Here is a 21,149-nt window from a genome sequence, read left to right as displayed (position 1 = left end):
GTAAGAAAACAGCCTTTATTTTCACTGAATTTCACAGTAAAAAAGCTAGTAATTTCAATTTAATGAACCAGGAGGTGGGAAGACAGGGTAAGTAAAAGCCTTTATCCTGTCCTTTCTGTGTACAATCTGAAAACCAAAAGTCCAGACAAGAACATGGTAGGAGTTTCATTCAAAGGAGACAAATTACTTTAAGAGCAGCAGACTCAACTACGAGCAACACTGTCTCTTAAAATCAGTCATAGGAGATGAGAACACAAAACCAATAAATAATACCTCAGGCAACTTGACACCATAAATAAAAAAGATACAGGGAAGCACAGAGTCATGAAAAGGCCAACCTAGCTGGAGAATTTTAAGTAGGAAAAGATAAAACTATTCATGGAACCAAGAAGTTACACTAGAAAGCTAATGCAATAATACACCATACTTTGGCTAAAGGCAGGAATTTGCATACACTTCCCATTGTAAACTTCAGGACTAGAAATGTATGAACTCAGATTTACTGTTCGTCCATACAGACTGGTTTAACTGAATATAAGTTTCAATAAAGTTAAATTCTGAACTGATACTCTGCTGTTAAAACATGCTGTATTGCTTTAGCCAATACTTATTACTAAATGGAACATAAAACAGAAAAGGGTTTACAAAAACTCTTTTTGTTTCCACTGAGTACATTAAAATAAATCACTGCAGCTTTCCCATATATAATAAAAGGTGTGGGGTTTTTCTAGGTGATGTATTTGGAGAACAGCACATCTGCTGAGGCTCCAGCTAGCTGGAGACCCCCGTTTTCCACTTGCCTCCCAACTCCGTTCAGACTTGCAAATGCAACCAAGGGGGTGCTTTGGCTTAGAGATTCCTAGCTTGTGGAAAACTGGAGGCCAAAGGGTGAAATGAAGTAGCTATAAAACCTTATCCCAAATAATTATTGTTAACATTGATACACAGTATGCTTAGGGTAAGAAAACATACCAACAGAACCACTGAATTCACCACCAATTTCCAATCTTCAGTTAAAAACAAACAACTCCTGACAGCCAGACCTGACACCTCACTTGCTCTCCCATTTTTCCTCTCCCCTTCCTTCCCCTCCTCAGATCCTAGAGAAACAGCAAAATGGGAATTATTATTTGGGACAAACATTTCCACTTGAAAACATTAAGTGCATTATTTCAAAATATCTACACATCAACAAATCCTGAAGGCAAATGGATTTAGTAAAAATAGAAGGAACAAATGCCTGAATGATCTTCAGTTTCTTATTCTGTTTTTCAGAAGCATATCATCCCTTCCTGATTTTTAAAAAAGTCTTAATCAAAGAACTTGTGTTACTTAAAGTCTGCATGCTCTGCACAGTGCCAAGTGAAATGAGCAACCTGTTTTTTGCAAGGTGGTTAATAAAGGCTACCTGGAAGTTTACAGAGTTTCTAGGATGCCCATTGGAAAGCCTTATGGATAACTGTACAACTATTACTACATACGTATCCTAGGAGACCAAAGAGCTTTCACATTTAAGAGCTTATTTCCCAGCCACCCTCTCAATACACATCTCTTGCAATTATAAATAATACAAATAGCCATGAGAAAGGAGAACGTTGGTTTAATTTCAGGCAGAAGGTACACAGACCTTTGCTTGTATCTGCATAAATGTTTCATTTTATTTCACTTCCTCTCACGTTCTGACTACAAAGATACTATGTAAGATATCTCACGTAATTCAGGTAATGTGTTTTTTAAATTGAATTTTACAACTGGGGAAAGCTAGACTTTTTTTAATGTTTAAAAATTCACATACATACATACAAATCATCAGAAAGAGCCTTTGTATTTAGTCAAGCGAAATCTAGATTCCTGACCACAATATTTTAAAAAGCATCAGCCTGTTAAAAAAAAACAAAAAAACAAAACATACCAGAGAACCATATAATTTAGGAAAAAGCCTAGGAAAAATAAGAAAAAATAAACAAAAAACACAAACCAGCTAATTCAAAAGAGACTCACTTGACACTTAATGTTTGAATAGCCTATGCATTTGAAACAAGCCGACTCAAAAGCATCCCCCTCATTTCTTGTTTGTTATTCTCACCACGGGGTCTAACCTGCAGTTAAGGACTCAGCGCCCAGCTTCTGAAGAGGAGCATCCTTAAAATGCCGACCAGAGCCCTGGAAACACCCTGGTACGATTCCTTGGCAGCCAGCACCCAGGATCTGTTACAAAACCTGCAACACAGAGCATGACAGCCCCTTCCCTTCATCACCTTTTTAGTCTACGTTTCTTAGCCTTCCATCCCAGTGGAGGTGAGGAGGGGACTAAGAACACCTGCCCAACAGGAAAAGAAGAATATACTGTTGGTCTCCTGGAGGAGGGGATATCACATGACAACAGGGAACTCCAAGGAAAAAGCTTGTTGGCATGCTGGTATACACCAAACTCATTCATCAAAGGGTAACTAAAACAGAACCAGTTCCTCCTAAAGCCACGAGGCAGCTCTTGGGGTTTGATTCCCTTAAAGCAGTAAATTAATCACCTAACCTCACGCGAATATGAGTGAAGCCCTAACAGCTGTGGCTCAGCAAATACTAACCGGAGCAGAAGCCAGCGTAAAAGATCTGCAGGCGCTCCCTTTATACTGTGTCCTTTTCAAAACCTAAACTTAACATTAAAATTAACTGCAGGCTAAAATGTCACCAGCAATTTCTCATGAATGCATAATGAAATGCTGCTACTCCACGTAGCACATCACAGTTTTGTAAGCACACCCGGCGAGCGTGCGTGGGGATGACCCACACAGGAATCCTTACAGCAATTCCGTGCCTACAGTGGCTTTACAAAACTCACAGGACATTTCACATCTCTGTCATGCTGGATGCTGTAAATATTATGTAAAGCAGCACAATGTTTGCAAGGAAAACAACAAATTGGATTATGTAACATTCTTTTTCTTTCTTCCACTCCTATAAGAAAATTCTGCTTTTTTAAAAAAGAAAATGAAAGTGAAAGATTGACACTGTTCTCAAAACTGCACATACTTCCTGAAAAAGTCTCAATTTCTGTATAGTTTTATAATTCAGTATCTCAATACTAGAGGCGTACTCAATGCAGAAAGTCTGTTTTACATCCTGAAATTACTTTACTTTTCTCAATTAAGAAAGGAGGGGAAAAAAAATTGTTTTCTTTCAAATTAACCGAGTTCCTGAGTTTTTGAATACTGTAAAATTGTGCTTATTTGCAGACTCACAAACAACTATCTTTCATAGCAGCTTTTATCAAGTCTAGTAACTGCACTTGCAAATTGAATACTTTAGTATTATTTTTCCCTTATACTGGACATAATACAAATTTCATACAGGAGAGTCAATGACCAGCTAAATGTGATTAACCACCATATCCCTCAAGACCATCCTCTTCCCTCACATAGTTCCATGAACTGGATGAAAAAAAAACCCAAATCTACAAACACCATGATAAATGAGCAGTAGAAAAGTGCTCGCCAGCAGCAATGGGTTCAGTTTGAGGTCTCAGTGGATGCTTCAGAAGACTTCAGGGTGGCCTTTATAATACTCTCCACTAGAGAAAACATGACTGCAAAGTAAATCAACCCTATGAAAAAGTACCAAAACTGTTTTCCTTGACTCTTCTTGGCTTAGCATGGCTTTAAACAAACAGGCTTGGAAAAACAGCATAATGAAGAAGACTGATGCTGTTCTGGTTCACAGAAGAGCTGCACAGCCTAGATGAGATATCACCCCTGGTAGGACCATCAGACTAGTTAAACAAATTGTCCAGTCAGAAGTGAGGCCCGCTCTGCTCCTTCCTATGAACTAAAACCTGTGATGGTATCTCAAAGACAGAAAACTTAGGAAAACTTAGACCTTTGCTAGAAACATTTCCAACAGCACTAAAATGACAATGTCAATAATATTTACACTAGGCAAGGGGCATTTTCTTTGGGTTTTCACATCTACTTGTAATGCACCATTTCAGGTGAAGAACCAACACAAACCAATCCCAACTACTGTATTCCTGTGTGAGCACACCAACACTACACCTACATAGGCTTCCTTCAGCACAAGTCATTAATTAAAGTCATAGCTGGAAATGGCATTTGCTAAGATACCATGATTTTTACCACGAGAACCTTAGCTGTACAGAACGGCTTGGTGAAACACCACACAGTAAAGGAAGGGGGTGTAAGCACAGCCCTTACTCTGCATGAAAGCTGCTCCCCAGCCCAGCCCTGCTGCCACAAGCCTCCCTCTGAACTCCCAAACATCAGCACAGCTCCTACTACTCATGAAAGCAGAGGAGGACAGCCAAAACCTGCCTGCTCAGCCAACGGGCTGAACAATAATTCTGGGTGTGAGCCCCAGAAGTGCCTTTAGAAGCCATGTCTTCAAAAGAAAGACCTGAGTGGTTGAAGGAAGCCTGTTCTCCCTAGTGATGAACCTATTCCCTCCAACAACATGGAGTTTAACACACAGACTCTGCAGCTTTCGTAGTGCTTTGCAACATGAAATTTAACATTTTAAGATTTCATTTAAACTGAGCATGCCACACGATTGCAAAGAGCAGCTGAATAATGAGATTTTATGGGAAAGAAAGAAAAACCTACCACAAACCCCCATATTATACTAACCTTAAAAAAAAAAAAAAGTATTTCCAAAGGAAGAGGTTAACAACTTTTATCCTCATTAAAAAGTTGAGAAATGTGCATACCACCACTAAAATATAATTAATACACAGCCTTCAGGAGAGTCCAAAGGAGCAATTTAATTAACCACCCACTGATTTCATAAATGACAAGAATATACAAAGGTAATGGCACCTTATAATTGAAAATGTCCTGTTTATTTAGCTGAGCAATTGTGCTGTTCTATGTTGTGCATAAATATGAGGAAACACATTTTCAACTCAAGACATTTTAACTTTGTAAGGTGTAACAGAACAACATACTGCCCATGACAGAGTCACTGTATACTCCACTTATTTAATACCTTTACCCAATAATCTCTAAGTCTGACAGGTTTTAACCTATATGAACTTTTCTGATGGGCTTTTTCCATGCTCTCTTCAGAAATATGGAAGAGCTGGGAGGAAAAAAACCCCCAGTTTTACTGGTATGCCACTTCAAACAAACTACCGCCTCATTTACGGACTTAGTTTATTTCTGTAGTTCTCCCACTTTCATACAAAGGGATCCTCTGTAAGTCCTATGAAATAGCTCTGCTGACAAGCTTCTAAACTCATTTTGCAATTTCTCACTTTCTTTACTTTCACATGAATAAAGCTTCCTTTCAGCTACTACATCCTTTATAAAGGCTAAAGAGAAGCAGCTCTTACCAAGGTAGGAAAAGAATGTACCAGAACATGTGAAAGACTCTTCCCTGGTTTTTTCATTGAACTTTTCAGGGATAAAGCTGGAATTAATATTCCCTTTTGCATTCACAAAACTCAAAATGCCTTTGTGCTGCTACATTACAACCATCAAAGTATATTTGACTGAACATGAAACAGAGCAACATCTGAATTTATGAGCTGTTCATCTCCCTATCTAATGGACACACTAGAAGTGTTCAAAAGAGAGGTAGAGAAACTGGAGAAGGCCCACAGAGGGGAAAGATGATCAAAGGGCTGGAAAGTCTGCCATATGAGGAGAGGCTGAGAGAACTGAGTTTGTTCAGTCTTGAGGAAAGGCTTAGGGGAGACGCTATCAACATGCTCCAGTATTTAAAGGGTGGCTACAAAGAAGCTGGAGACTCCTATCTTACAAGGAGAAACATGGAAAATATGAGGGGTAATGAATACAAGTTACCTCTGTGGAGATTCTGATTGGACACAAAAGGAGCATTTTTCACAATGAGGACAATCAGCCATTGGAATAATGTCGCCAGGGAGGTGGTGGATTCCTGGATACTGGGCACTTTCAAGATGCATCTGGAGAGGGTGCTGCACCATCTTGTCTAGGCTGTGCTTTTGCTGGAAAGAGCCAAGAAAGGTTGGACCAGATGATCTTTGAGGTCCTTTCCACCCTAGCATTTTCTGATTCTGTGATTTATACTTGCTTTGGGGCACACTAGTTTAAAATGACAGACTGAAGAGATTCTTCAGGCATGAAAGTCTCCATGGCAAAGCTGATTGCCAGATTTTTAAAAGGCTTTCCTTAAGGATTCAACAACATACCATACAATGATCCTCAGCAGTCCAACACCACCACAGCAGCAGGGTGCACAAGGATGGATGTGGCTGCCTTGTACATCAGTCTCAGATCTCTTGTCCCACCGGTCCTGCCTTATCAGCCTTATCCTGCCTTATCATGCAATGACATCAATGACTTTACATAGTATTGTCTCCCTTCCCACCTAATACAGGAAAAGCATTCCTCAATAGAAATTGTAGCATTAAAGGCTGATCCCAACAGCATCACTGCACAAGATAACTACCTGAAGTGATTAGTTCACATTAAATACACATGAAATACACATTTAGTTCACATTAAATTAGTTCACATTAAATACAGATTTCTGCAATTCTGCATTCAACAGTGAAATCTTTACCTAGTGGTATTAGCTGGTCATGTTTACTGTTCCTGAGGGTTTCCTATCGTTAAGTGTTTATGATATTTACTCAGTCTGCAGCAAACCATTAGCAGGCATACCTAGCTGGATTAGCTCCCCATCAGTGATGGCACCAGATCTGTAAACATCTTTTTAAAATGATGAAAGCTCCTATTACTTTTATGCATTATAGTTTACTTATCAATCAGATGAGGAAAGAAGAGTTCTTGAATAAATACCATAAAGAAGCCTCTAATATTTCTTTCTAAACTTTTTTTCTTTTTAAAGTCCTTCCAGCTTTCATGTGTTAACTGAAAGCATTCACATCAGAAACTGGCACATCCTGGGTACCACCTGTGCTCCATACCCCAGCAACAGCACCTTTGGGTTCCTTGTTAGTACTCCCTTTGGTCCTTGAAGGACTTTTAGGCACATTATTACAGAATTGAGTACAGCACTGTTTTCCAATGGTTAATCATGGTAACTGCTCCATGCTTCCAAGATGCATTCACCCGCTGAAAATGGTTTAAATTTTCTGCTTCTAAATGTTATAGAAAACATACTGGTAAAATTCTAATATATCATTCAACTGCCTGAAGCTTCCAAAACAATCTGGACTGCTCAAACTGAGTTGTTTCTAATGTTTACTACTGAAATGAACTTTATCAGAAACACTTCCATGCCACAAATGTATTTTGAAAGAAAATCGTGCTCCATAAATCTCTGAAAGAACTCCATTTACCCATTATATTTCTCCCTAATCACTGCACTCAAAGTTCCTCAAGTGGTTTTACCTGCAGTGAGAGCCTACCCATAATATGGAGATTCTATGTGCAAAGTTAAAGAGGTAAGAAGCATTAGGAAAGAGACTGACCAGAGCTAGGAAAAAACCTTAACCATACATATACTTGTTACAAGTGGTGTGTTCCACTAGGGAAAGCTCCCAAAGATAAGCAGTGTTTTGTAACTCATCAAAAGTCACCTGGGATGCAGGACAGGTGGAAAGAAACGACAAGTCCACACTAGCACTGAAAAGCTCTTAATTTTTCACAAAATATCAGAACTTCCCATTGCAGCAAGCAGAAATACTAGATCTTGAAGACTACCTTCCTCAAAATCTTCCTGTAGGAATTCCTGTACTGCTTGTTTCTTTTTGAGTGGGTTAAATGCTGCCTATTTCCCCCCTACTGTTAGGAAGATTATCTTTTCCTTCATAACAGCCTTCTCCCAAGTTCTCTCCTACACAAGTTTGCAGAGAGAGCCCAGGTGGTCTGCAGCTTGTTTATGAAACTGGCCCTCACTATCTCCCCAGTCAGCCCTGAAGGACAGGCAGTAGCTGGCCTTCCTCCCGCCTGGGGTGATCCCTCAGACTACCTCTGTGGGGTGTGGGATGGACGCAAGGAGATAAGTTATTAAGTGATCAAAATACACACAGAAAAATAATTCATTTTAAGTATTACATGAGGGATATAAGTAGTCTATTAATTGCATCTTCTAGATTAATTTCTAATTCCATCAGGTCATGGCACAGTGAAGTAATTTAAATTAAGGGATTTAACAGCACTTTGAATTAGTTTAATAATGCTAAACTTTACTGTATATATTCAAGTATTTAACTCACAAGAGCTGCCTTTTTTATTATTCTGTAGTATTAGTTTAAAAATCAAATGGATTTCATTACCATTCCTGGTAGAGAACCTTATTTAAATTTTACAAGAATAACAAAAATAAACAATACCATTTCACATATAAATATAACTTAAACCTTTAAACTTGAAAGCATTCAATTAAATAAATCATATTGCTTATTACTACAAAATTAATTCTCTTGGTGCAGTAGTATCGCTCTTTTCCCTTCCATCCTCACTGCCACCAAAGGCTTGTTTGATTTCTACCACTGAACAGCCCTTCCATTTGCTGGTATTCCACCACAGCACATAATTTTGAAAGCAGCAGGGGCCTGCCTTGAGCTTGGATCATTGCTGCCAAAATTCTTGTCCTTAGAAAATTTCTTTTGCATTATCAAAATTAGAATAAGCAGAAAATAAAGTATTGTCTGGTGTGGTTTGTAAATTTATCTGCACAGCCGTTTGACTACCTCAACACTGACAGGTCAGCCTCAGCACAGGGCCTGCTCTCATACAGCCCACGCTGATTCCTCAATCCAGCAGCTCAGACAACACTTATCTTTTAGCAAGTACCTGCTACTGACTGCTTGCATTTCCACAGGCTTTCCCAGGGCTTCTGATTGTATGAGCAACCCTTCAGGGTGCCTTTCACTAGCACTATCTCATTTCACATTTCAAGAGAACAGAAAAACACAGGGCTCAGATCAGCTAACTTGTAGCTCACAAATCAAGATCTTCTTATGCCCTCTCCCTTTATCTCTACTAGCATCACGGCTGAAGGGTTATTTTAAAAATCTCTTAGGTATGGATAATGAAATAAAATGGTTTTAATGAAATAAAAAATACAAAATTCTATTCAAAGAAAAATACACAGACTATCTGCTGTAAAACTGTCCTGGCAAACAACTTAAAAATTCCATAAGGACATCAAATGTCCTTAAACTCGATTTTCTGAATTGAAAGGAATCCACTCTATTGCTACATTTCCTAAGTAGTTTATTACAATAGAATTACATTAAGATGTGAGGCAAAATTTAGTTCTTGCCATGCCAAGGCCTGCATTCCCTTTTCATAAGCTCAAGAATTTCTAAATACATGTAAACATCTTAAATAAATAAATAAAACAGAAGAAATTTTTTCTTCCAGAATTAATTTGCACTGTAACAAGAACAGTACTTTTCCTTTACTGCAATATTATGTTCTGGTACTAACCCAAAAGTTCACACCGTTTTCATTTCTTTATTGCCAACAGCCGTCTAGGAAATGCTGCCATCAATAGTAAATCTACATGAAGTCACACTCCTCTGGTGCATTTTGTGAATAGCAATCAGTTCATAACAATCCTGTTCAGTTTCAATTCAGTTTATTCTTCAATTACTCTGCTAGCCCAACTCTAATTTATTATATTTTCCGCTACATTTGATTTTGAATATTATGACATCCTGGCTCACGCCATTAGAGAGGAAACATAAAATGCTAAGGATGTCTATAGGGATGGCTGAGAGTAAGATAGCAACAGCCTGGAAAATTAACAATACCACTGTCTGTGCTCAGCTAGATCTCTTCTGCATTAGCACTAAAAAAAATTGTCAGTATTTCTCTAATATAGACTTGACATCCAGGAATAGCCTCAGAGGCCCCATAAAACCCCAGCGAGCGCAGCAGGCAGGCAGCTGGGGCAGCTGGTGGGCGGGCAGCAGCCTCTGAGCCCACTGGGGCAGCTCTGCTGCAGAAGAAAGGAAACACTGGCCCTGCTACTGCTTGGAGCTCACCAAAGAAACCAACACGGTACTAAATGCCATCGATACTACATACATTGATTTTTGGGTGGGTTTTTTTAGCCTTGCATTGTTATGGTCCTAGCTACCATTTCTTTCTCCCAGCACCCAAGGTGAAATGAGAGGCAGCAGCCAGAAGGCTGTTCAGAGCACCTTTTTTGAGAAGCCCGACAGAAGGGAGGGCTTTGCCTCCCCCTCCAGCTTGGTGACCGACTGCATTAACCTTCAGGGCACACTGCCAGCCCCACCTGCTTACTCAGGCTTTTGCCAACACGGGAAGCTCTCAGTGCACTGATTTGTCCTTTGAAGACGCATCCTCTTTTGCTTACTTATTACTCCTCCCTAACACTGGAGCTGGAACTCCTGAATCCTGAGGCTGGAGAGGCAGTCCTGATGGGGAAACATCAGGCGCTTGTATGAATATCCGACCTTGTTCCCTACAACAGATTCTGACAACCTCAAACATGAGAAATGCTTATATGCCTGCACAGCTTGCTCTGCCTTAAGAAATTGCACACTGGGTTTTGGAAAAAAAGATGTGTATTTCCCTTCTTTTATCTGTTGTTCAGAAAGCCTGAAGACAGCTCACCAGAACAACACACAAAAGTGAATGCTTTGCAGGGAAACCCAGGCAGGCAGGCCCATGAGGGGCTGCCAGCATTGGAAAGAACTTGCACCGAGAGAAATATGTCTGGACCCAAATCCTCACTCATTACTTTGTCATCCAGAAAAAAATCAAGCAGACTAATCTTCCCCTATAGGATAATAAGGTTTTCCACTGTCTCTAAGCTGTCTTGTAGCTCAGGCAGTATTGACAGCTCCTTCTAAACCTCAAAAGCTATAAGGATTTTTCTAATTATGTAGTTGCTGCAACTGTTGCATTAAAAAGACAAGGTCAAAAATTACATGTAGCAATGCCTACAAGTAGCTATATTACATGTAGCTAATTAACAAAATTAAGCAATGGCATGTTTTGGCTTATCCACTGCCTTTCTATTTTTCCTGTCTTCTCCTGAACCTGTGTTGTAACTCAGTTGCTTATTTCTGTTCTGAAGTCATTTTTCCCCCACAACCCAATCCCATGCAAAGAAAAGACACAAAGGGGATGAGGGATGCATAAGCATATTTCCACCGTTAGGTTGCTTAATTTCACACTTAGGGAATCCCACTGAAAGACAGTTATTGGTGCATGAGATATAAGGAGTACAGGTTCAGCTTGTGAAGCCTGATGGAGTCAGTGCAAATCAAATCAGGCCACATTCAGGTGGGATGAAGAACTGGGACAGAGGGGCTCTCCCCTCTTGTTAAATGCTATCACATGTGCCAGTGTCATGAAATATTACCAGCATGACGAGAAAAAAAAAAGCTCTGCTCATTCTGGTGTGTGGGTAGAAGGAAAACACACGGACTAAGTTCTTCAAAAGCAATGACAACTCCAGCTCTAACTATTTTCTCTCATCAGTCCCATGTACTTGTAAGTAACCTGCCTATGCTTACACTGCAAATCAATGCACACGCTCTGGTGTCTCCCTGCACCTGCTCTCATTACCCTGTGTTGGAAATAAATTCTGAACTGAAACCAGAGACTTGATTTCACTTCCCAGGAGGCACGGTAATCATCAATAATTGATGTCACTTGGTTTCATTTGGGGTGTGCAATGGAGAGTTACGGTATGCACCAAGAAAAGGAGGATTTGTGTATAAAATGATTTGATAATCTGAAAAAATCCCTCAGTAAACAAAGGAAATTTACAGATAATCGTATTAAAGATTAGAGTTGTTTTAAAACAATGCAGAATGTATTCGAGAACATCTGGGAAAAAAGATGGTAGTATTAAAAGCAAAACCTTTGGGGAAAGTATTTACCCCCCCAAACAGGAAACAGTAATTAATTTACTATTAAATCCTAATCCTTGTCAATTCATGTTAAATCAGAGCACTTTTTCTAATAAAAACTGTTATCACTATATTGAAACACAATTTATAGATAAATACTGAAATATATTTACATACAGTTTTAATTCTGATTAAATGATTGCTTGATTATTCCACTTTTAATTACTCCCAATTTATTTCAAATTCGAGAAGCAGGATAATTTTATGTCAGAAAACTGAGTAAGTTTATTATTAAATAAGAACAGAACAACCTGTGGACTAAGAAAAATACGTCATGATAGCAAAAGCAATTTGATGTCTTTCTTTTCATATTTACTCATCAGCTGGAAAATTAAGAAAATAACTCCTATCTTAAAAAGGTTACTATTTTTCCATCACTCATTTACTGTGTTCCAAAGTTTTGGTGTGGTGATTTATATGAAAATCCCTGCAATGAAACCCATAAACTGTTCATGACATTTTCTATAATCAGTGTTGATAATTAACAGTGCCGCTCTTCTATTTAAACAACACATTATTGCAGCTCCTCACTGCTATAACTGCTGATGGCATCTGAAGAGTATTTACTTCACAACTAAAAAGTAAAAACTACAGAACTGAACAATAATTAAATTGGTAAAAAACATACTGGATCAGATTTCTATAATGTCTTTCATTAGTGTATTTCTACTCCATTCTTCCATAAAAATACTTAATGTTAGAGCTAAATGTGGAAGGATTTCTAAGATCTGAAAAGAAAAAAAGGAGAAAATAAAGAAATGAGAAAATACAGGGTTTGTTCTTTCCCTTGTTACGCTGTTTTATTTCTTTACATACAGAAATTAGTTTTATATATATACACATATTTGTAAAGTTCAACGACACGCAGAATGTTAACCAGATCTGTACAAGCAGCTATTGAGCCTTAGCAAAGAAAGCTCATCAGGGATGCTTTGCTATAACCATATCATAACTGTGCTGAATTCAGTGACTTTCTTGGGAGCAGAAGTAGGCAAAAGGACTCTCATGCCCATAAAGGGAGGACCCTATGGAGTCACCACCATGGATTCAATTGTATAGTCAAGCTACAGGGATGGCTAAATAGGACTCAACATGTGATACATCACCTGAAAAATGGTACACACATGGTAGCAACTGCTCCTAACACACACAGGTGCATTGTAGTGAGAAGTTTCTTCTCTCCTACATACCAAGTTAGACTACTTAGCAGGTTTTCAGGTATAGACAGACTCACCTCTATGGGCACTTTTAGAGCAAACCATCTTCTTTATCCTCAAAATCAATATCAGCTGAAACATAACTCTTTCCTCTTTGACAACATGAGGCAAAAATAAAAATCTCAGCACAATATTGACGACATTACTGTGTGAAATAAGTTGTCTTCACTGAACTTGAGGCTTACTTAAGGGCTAGAGATACCTGTTGTGAAATCCACATCTGATTGTTTGTAGAAGGTAACAAGTCAAGCTGTACCCAGAAGTTCCTAGTCAAGCATCTTCGCCTTTGTAACAGCACAACATTTAGGAACATTTCCTGGCTTCACAGCTTTTCAAACTCTTCAAAATATGAGTTAGGAAAGCATTACACTTCTACAGCATTTCTCTAGTCAATGGCACACATCCCTTACTGCAGAAGAAAGGACTGTTAACAGTTTTCATTTCACACTCCAGTAACTCAAAATCTTGTGTTACCACTCACTTTAGTGTTAATTTTCCCATAGATTCTCTTTTTCTGCTTACACGGCAAGACAGCTCAGGTCAAGTGCTCAGACAAGCTGTGCTGCTGATTCTCCTTTTTACCACCACTGAATCACCTTCACTTTTGCTTCACTGCAAAGTTATTTTCCCTGCAAAAAGCAGGAGAGCCACATTCAATAGGTAAGTCAGCAGCTACAGTCAAAATGGATTTCAAAGAGGGGAAAAAACCCTCCACACAACTAAATCCATAAGGATTATTTATGCAGGATCATTCCACACTGTATAAATATACCACGACAGGTATATTTGCTGCTGTACATGTGGTGAAGCCTGGTTGAGCTTGTGTCACTTTCAGCTATAGAGTATAAATTATCAGTGCTGAGCAGACATGCTGAGCCACCCCCCAGAAAACAGGAATGAAGATGATAGTTGCTTTGCCAGACAAAGTGGAAAGATATCTTTTTTATTGGTAATTTCAAAAAGGAACACATTTGGCAGCTGTCACTGAATCCTTATGAGGCTTTGCAATGTACATACAGACCTAACTTACACACAGTTTTAAGACATTTGTGTGAAATGCATGACAGATTCACAAGTACACAAACATATCTATATTTTTAGCCTAATAGACTCTGGATGAGTCTAGCTGTACCTTTAACATGTAAAAGGAATTAAAATACTTAAGAAGCAAACCTAAAATCTAAAGGCATTCAATACTGCTTTAATACTAGGCAGAAAACCCTGTGAATTTTAAACCTTCAATCTTCATTTGAAGCGGAAATGACAGTTTAGCAGTGGACTAATCGTAAAAATAGTCTAGGAATTTACTTGTACTAATTTTTAATTAACATAAAGGCAGGAAAGAACTATTTTACTAATTCACTACGTGAGCCTTCATTACCTTGTCAGTAACAATAAAATGCTGAGAAAACTGCTCCAGAGCAAACAAGACATAAAAACAGGAAAAAGAGGCCAGACAGAAGGAAACCCCCATCAACCTGCTCTAAAAGAAGCTTGACTGAAAAAGTTTTTCGAGAAGTTTAAAGAACAAGTTTAACTTCAAAGTTAACGAAGTTAACAAAGTTTAGCTTCAATTCAGACTTGGGGCAGCCCCCGGGGAGGAGTGTGGCTGAGAGCTGTGGTACACACGTGCTGTGCCAAGGGTACTTAGAGCTGTTTGATGGGGACAGGGTTTATGGAAAACTCTTCAAACACGATCAGAACGCTTACACAACACATCGGGATCTGTGTGGTCTTGTGATGCATCGATCAGCTTTCACTTATCGTTAATTCATTCTGGTTACAAACAAATGTTAAACAACTCCATTTAAAAACGCAATGTAAGAGAAGATTAAATGGGGCAGGGCAATAGAATCACTTAGAAGAGAGAAGAAGACAAAGAAGGGTAGGCCACTGGTAAATAAATGCATGAGCTTGGAAGTAACAATAAGGAATCTCCTCTGCATGACGTGTCAATAGTAGTAACTGGTTTGGGCTTTTTCTGTACCTTTTAACCTCCAAACATGTAGAGGCAACTTAGTAAGATCCATACTTAAGTATTTAATCTATAGCAGATTTCAGTGCACCATCCATGAGGCACATCCAGACACTCATGTCTCCAGCATCCTCCCTGAAATGTGACTTGCTTTAGCTGGAGGTTACTTGGCCATAAGATGGACTTCTGAAGGTGCTGTTCTGCACAGGCTGTTACTGACGGCAGTGGAAGAACCAGCTGTGTTGAAGTCAGAATGTGGTCAGCTTAAGAGCCTTGTAGGGGTTATGGGCTTCTTGTAGTTTTGGTTTTGCTGGTCAATTAGAGGAATTATTGGGATGACATGGCCATAGCCACAGAAACCCCCACTGGAGGCCCTATTTCACTGCCACTATGATAGAGCTCCTTTCGTCTGGGAACTACGAGGTATGCAGACAAAAGCACATTCACTTCATGACAAAGTAAACTGCACCAACAAACGTGGGTCACTGATAACAGCCAAGATTTTTTTGTTTTGTTTTTTTAAATTAAAACCTTGTTCAGGAATGCAAACCAAAACTTGATAGCCAGAAAAATCACAACATCCCTGGATTCTGAAACGTTGCTTTGTACCATAAAAAAAGCCTCCTGGGTTGGTCCTTTCAAAGCAAACATAACATTCCTGTGGCAGAACATGACAGCTTGTCCAAGCACAAGACAGCAACCATGGAAAATCACTTTCCACGAACTGGTTTCAGTACACAAGTCAGCCCCCATTAGCTCTGGTTGATTTTCAGTTTTTTTCTGTTATGCCAAAAACCTCTGCTGCACCAGCTTTCTTTTTGTTATCTGTGAACTCCAAAGCAAGGATTAGCATGAATCTGAAGAACAAAGAAAGCCACAGGAAGGTAAGAGCTTAAAATCCTCCATCACCGGTATTCTTTGGTCTTTTGGCGTCACAGTTTTTGACAATGACACTGCATTAAGAGAGGGCTGTCTATGGCAGAGAGCTCAGATTGAAGCAAAAATTGCATGCAAAGAATATAACAAAAATCTACACAATGAGTAAAACTGCAAGAGTGAATAAAAGTGTCAGCATTTAAGAACACTGACTTGAACCCAGTAATAAACTGTGCTTATTCCCAATTGTTTTCTAAAGAGCCAGTCCCTGGGAATGCACAACACCAGCATCCTGACATCCTCCACTGGGCTTGTGCAACCTCTTTGGAGAAGGTCATGGGAACATGCAGTGGTAGTGTGATCTCAGCGGCTGGGGAACACAGCCTGTGTCACACTTCAAAATCACTCCCACTGCAAGGAATGTACAAAGCAGAAGTAGGAAGCTCGTAGCTCATTTTTCTCCACTGTGCAGAATAATATCTGACAGCACTACATCACTCTAGGCAACCCAATCCAAAAGTCCTGGTTTGCCTTTCTGCAAATCCTAGGTGCCTCCCTTTGCCCAGACACATATGAGCTCTCCTTTAACATGGGCCGTTTTTCATTGTGCTCTTTTGCTAGAAAAAGGATAAATAAGTCATAGTTTGTTCTGCTTCATTACCTAGAACTACTTACTACTACCATTTACAACATTTAAGATTAGATCAGTTCATGTATTGGATACACTACTTGAGCAAATTGCATTTTGTTCTACAAACAAGGATTCTTCTGAAAAATTCTGTACAGCCCATCAAACAGTGGTTAAGTGTGTCAAATCTCTCCAGTGAAGTACAAAACCACTTCCTCTTCCAAATGACAGAAGATCCAACAAGAAGAGATGCTATGCTGAGCCCTGTTCTCACCAACAAAGAGGATCTAGTAGGAAATGTGAAGCTAGAGGGGAGCCTTGGCTGCAGTGACCTTGGAATGGTGGAGCTCGAGAACCTTAGGGCAGCGAGCAGGGAGCATAGCAGGCTCAGTACCCATGGCTACAGGAAAGCAGACTAGCCTCTTCAGGGATCTGCTTGGTTGAGTATCATGGGATAATGCCTTTGAGGGAAGGGGAGCCCAAAAATGCTGGTTAATATTCAAAGACCACCTCCTCCAAAATGAGGCTTTGAGCAACCTGGTCCCATGGCAGGTGTCCTTTCCAAGGGGGATTGAAACTAGATGATCTGTAAGGTTCCTTTCTACCCAAGTCATTCTATGATGACTCAATGATTCCTCTCTGTGGAACGAAGGAAAAACAGCCAGGCAAAATAAAACATCTGTGACTCCATCCCAAAGTAAACCAACTCTTCCTGGGTAAAAATTACCTTCCATATAACATAGATCTGACTCATTTATAATCTAACAATTACTCTCCTACCCAATTTGGTTTGGTTTATTGTGATGACAGTGAGAAAATTCTAGACGTTCTTAACAAAATGCTACAGCTCCAGAGCAGTATCAACTTGCTTACTTGAAGCAAAAATGACACTGCAAATATTGAGCTATAAGTTCTCATGTCTAAAATAAAAATGGTTCCCACTATTTGGATGGAAAAATTGCAAAAATGCAAAATAATTTGAAATTTTGCATGTTCACAAGTTATCTGGCCTTATATTAAACAGCTGCATACTTTAGCTTTTGTATTCACCACCTAACACACAGCTCAGCAGGAGAGACTCTGCAAGAGATTCCCCTCCTGTTCCAGCCCCCAAATTACTTGCAAAACTGACATCAGTGGAAATAAGCATCTACAAGAACATGAAGAATTGACATCTCTGGTATCACTAAAGCACTTCAGAAATAAAATAGACGCCTGCAGTTTTGCAGAGCACATTGCAAGGATGAAGTCAGGTCGGGTACAGCACTGATACCCCCAGTAACACAACAGCAAGGCTGGGGGTATCTCCACACGTGTCGAGGTGCAGACCATCCCCCAGTCTGCCACCTACATTATCTCATGCAGAATACAGAGCAGTCAGTATGAAAACACATGAGAGGTTTAGCCCATGAAATTTGCGAACATAAATCCTGACCCTGAAAACATTTACATGCAGGCTTAACATTAAGCCTAAGAACAGAGCCTCTAATTCCAAAAGAAATACTTGGATGTTTAAAATTAGGCATATGCAAGCACAAATATCTGCAGAATTAGGACCAAAAAAACACAAAAAGCACATTCCATAATATTATTAATTTTTATTGCTCCATAGAAACTTTGACCTATCAACTATATAACAATACTAATATTTAAAAGCATTTTCATCTTCAAAACTCACTACAATTTCTAAAGGACAAACTCCACTGACCTAATAAAGCAATTATGCAGCATGCAATTCAATGGTGTCACATTAAAAATGCTTCTGCAAACCAAATCAACAAAGAATTTTCAGAGACAAGCCACTGCCTTATCAAATAGGCAACCAGCTTCCTCTGGTGCCTTTTACACCAGGGAGCATTTTAACACCTAAAGAATGTTGTTTTTTTAATAGTTACAGATCTTAATGTCTAGCAACTCTTTAAACAAGCAATGTTTTGCTGAGGTGAGGCAATAATTTATATTAATTCAATATCTAGTACACATCAACTCTTTACACATTTCACTTTGATATTGTTGGTATAGCTTTTTCCCAGTTGCTTTCAAATATACTAACACTTTTTAGAAGTACAGAAAAATGAGATGAAAGAAGAAGGGGATATGTCGGCGTATTTTCAAGTATGCAGCTTTAACTAGTAGCTAACAAACTTCTGCTGTTTTTTAGTAATACAGGCCAATAAATATATACCAAGATTGAGGCCACTCAGTATTGGTAAAGGCTTACAAGAAAAGAAACTTCCACTGAGGTGATCAGTGCTTCCATGAGAGCACACACCAAAAAAAAAGCTGAATGTTGCAATGTCAAAATACCATTTTTGGCAGGACAGGTTTCAGTGAGCTTATTTTTTAACCTGTCTCAGGAGAACAGTATCTTTTCACCCAATCAGCAGCTTACATTCCTCTTGCAAGGTTTTGTCTCTAAATTGTCGCATTTTTTTGTTGTTTTGGTAACAGAAAGTTCAGGCGCAGTGTTAGGAAAAGATATCATGTTTACAAATCTCAGACCTGAGTCCAAGGCCCTGTGCTCCCTCTCGCTGAAGTCACTAAGCAACGTTAAGGATGAGCACAGTTAGAAATTCAGTGCTGAAAACCCTCATTGCAAAGTTATGAGCTTTTTTTAATATCCAGAGATTTTTGAATTGCAACAGTACAATCACTTTAAAACATAATATTACAACCTTTTTTTGAATGAAAAAAAATCTATTTGGGCACAACAGTGTTCTTTGCAGCCTGCTGACTCTGAAGTTAATAATTTTATATTGCACTGTGTTCAGGCAAGAGGATTCCTTACTCATTGACCTGATAATTAGAAAAAGAGAGTAATTATAAAGGACTCCTATTAAGTCTTATGGTTCTAGCAAGTACACTGATATAGCTTGTTTCCATTTTGAGCAAATTTGTTTTAATAAAGTCGGGGCAGCATATGGTACTAGCATGTTTATTTTCCAAATGGTAGGGACACTAACCAAAACCATCTGATGTTTCTTCCTAAGCCTCCTTGATCTGCTGCTGGATTGCAGCTTAGAATAGAGCATTGCGAAGCCAGAAGAACTGAGTAGAGGAATAAAAAAATAAAATCAGTAATTCAAAGTGTTTATTTAATGGGAGTCCAGCTCAGACCGGTTTCTCTTCTGAACAGAAGTTCAAAAGTATTTATGATTGGAAATTTATTTCCAGAGACTATCAAATGTAGTCCAAAGATAATCCCTAACAGACATTTTTTACTTTGCACAAAGACAAAAACCAAACCCCTACTATCATGTAATTAAAAGGGGAATTAAAGGAAGCTCAGAAGTACTTAATAGTGGATTTCTAGAGAAGTAAACAATCAGCGCTATGCATTAAGAACACGGTACGAAAAGCCACCAGGGACTACCAGATTCACCACTAGCAGAGCTCCAGGAACGATTTTCTCAGTTAGTTGACCAAGCACTATGATTCCGTCAAGAGCAATGACAATTTTAAAGCATGCCTTTTCAAAAGTATAAAAGACAAAAAGTTTTCTACCCACATTTTCAGTGCTAAGAACTACCAAATGAGGGGGGAAAGCAGGGAGCGTGGCTCAGAGCACCGAGGACTCGCGTGAGCGTTTGGAAATAGCTGCCAACCCCACGGACTCCAGCGGCATTTCGCAGCCAGCCCCGAGTTGCTCTGGCGCAGCTGTAAAACACACAACCTGAAACCCGCTCCTGCAGCAGGGGTTCGCTCGCAGCTGTTCCTCTGCCTCCCCCGCACACAGTAATCTGACTCCCTCCCAGGAAGAAGCTTCTCTAATGAAGCCACCCGAGAGCAGCATAGGTGTATCGGGGGACCCAGAACCAGTCGCTTTCCGAGGGGGTCCCCAGCACCCGAGCCCACAGCTCAGCCTCGCAGAGACGCGCTGCAGGGGCAGCGCCGCCGAGCTCAGCCCCGCCGCCGAGCCGGGGGCTCCAGGGCGGGGACGCTGCTCCCGAGCTCCCACCCCACTCCCTCACGGCGACTCCGGGCCCCGGCCCCGCTCCCGTACTTGTTGCCCCGCTCAGCCCTGCCCCGCCGCCCCCGCGGGGACCCCCGGCGCCGCTGCCGGAGGCTGAGCGGGGCTGAACCCTGCCGCGGCGGGGCAGGGAAGTTACTCACCGCGCCGGCTCCGCGCCGCGCTCTCCTCCTCAGCCGCGCCGCCCGCGCCCGCCCCGCCTTGCGGGAAGCAAACTCCGGGCAGCAGCACTTGGGGAACGTGTCTCGCCGGGCCGGGCCGGGCCGGTGCTCCCGCCTCCGCCCCCCGCCGCGGGCAGCGGCGCGGCCCAAGTGACAGCGGAGCTCCGCCACTCCGGCGGCGGCCCCGGGCGCGGGGCCGGGCGTGCCGCAGCCTATGGCAGCGGGGCCGGGGCGGGACGCGGCGGAGCCCCGGGCCGGGGTGTCCCCGCCGCTCGCCTGATCGGCTGTGCGGAGCCCGGAGCGGTGGGGAGCGCGGGCGGGGCTGGGGCGGAGGAGGGGCCGGGTGGGGCACTGCCCGTCCGGGGCTGCCCGCGGAGCTGTCCCCGCCTTCCCGAGCCCCGCGGCCGTGCCCGGGGAGCAATCCCCGGGGGGCTCCGTGACTAACAGCACCAGCGGCGCTCCCGC

At 40.8% G+C, this 21,149-nt stretch overlaps 1 protein-coding gene across 2 annotated transcripts in view; it reads right to left on the bottom strand.

Moving 5' to 3' along the window:
• The window catches only part of LNX2 (ligand of numb-protein X 2), a 59,868-nt gene extending 38,971 nt beyond the window's left edge, over positions 1-20,897 (bottom strand). For both annotated transcript variants that reach the window (XM_085062371.1, XM_085062362.1), the window contains exon 1: positions 20,667-20,897. The gene's annotated coding sequence lies outside the window, so the exon portion shown is untranslated. The remainder of the gene's footprint in view (positions 1-20,666) is intronic.
• Between the last annotated feature and the right edge of the window lie 252 nt (positions 20,898-21,149).

This window comes from Lichenostomus cassidix, chromosome 1 (assembly GCF_008360975.1).
Source record: "Lichenostomus cassidix isolate B80296 chromosome 1, HeHo_3.0, whole genome shotgun sequence".
In the NCBI taxonomy this organism is placed as follows: domain Eukaryota; kingdom Metazoa; phylum Chordata; class Aves; order Passeriformes; family Meliphagidae; genus Lichenostomus; species Lichenostomus cassidix.
This window is presented reverse-complemented; position numbering and strand designations above follow the sequence as displayed.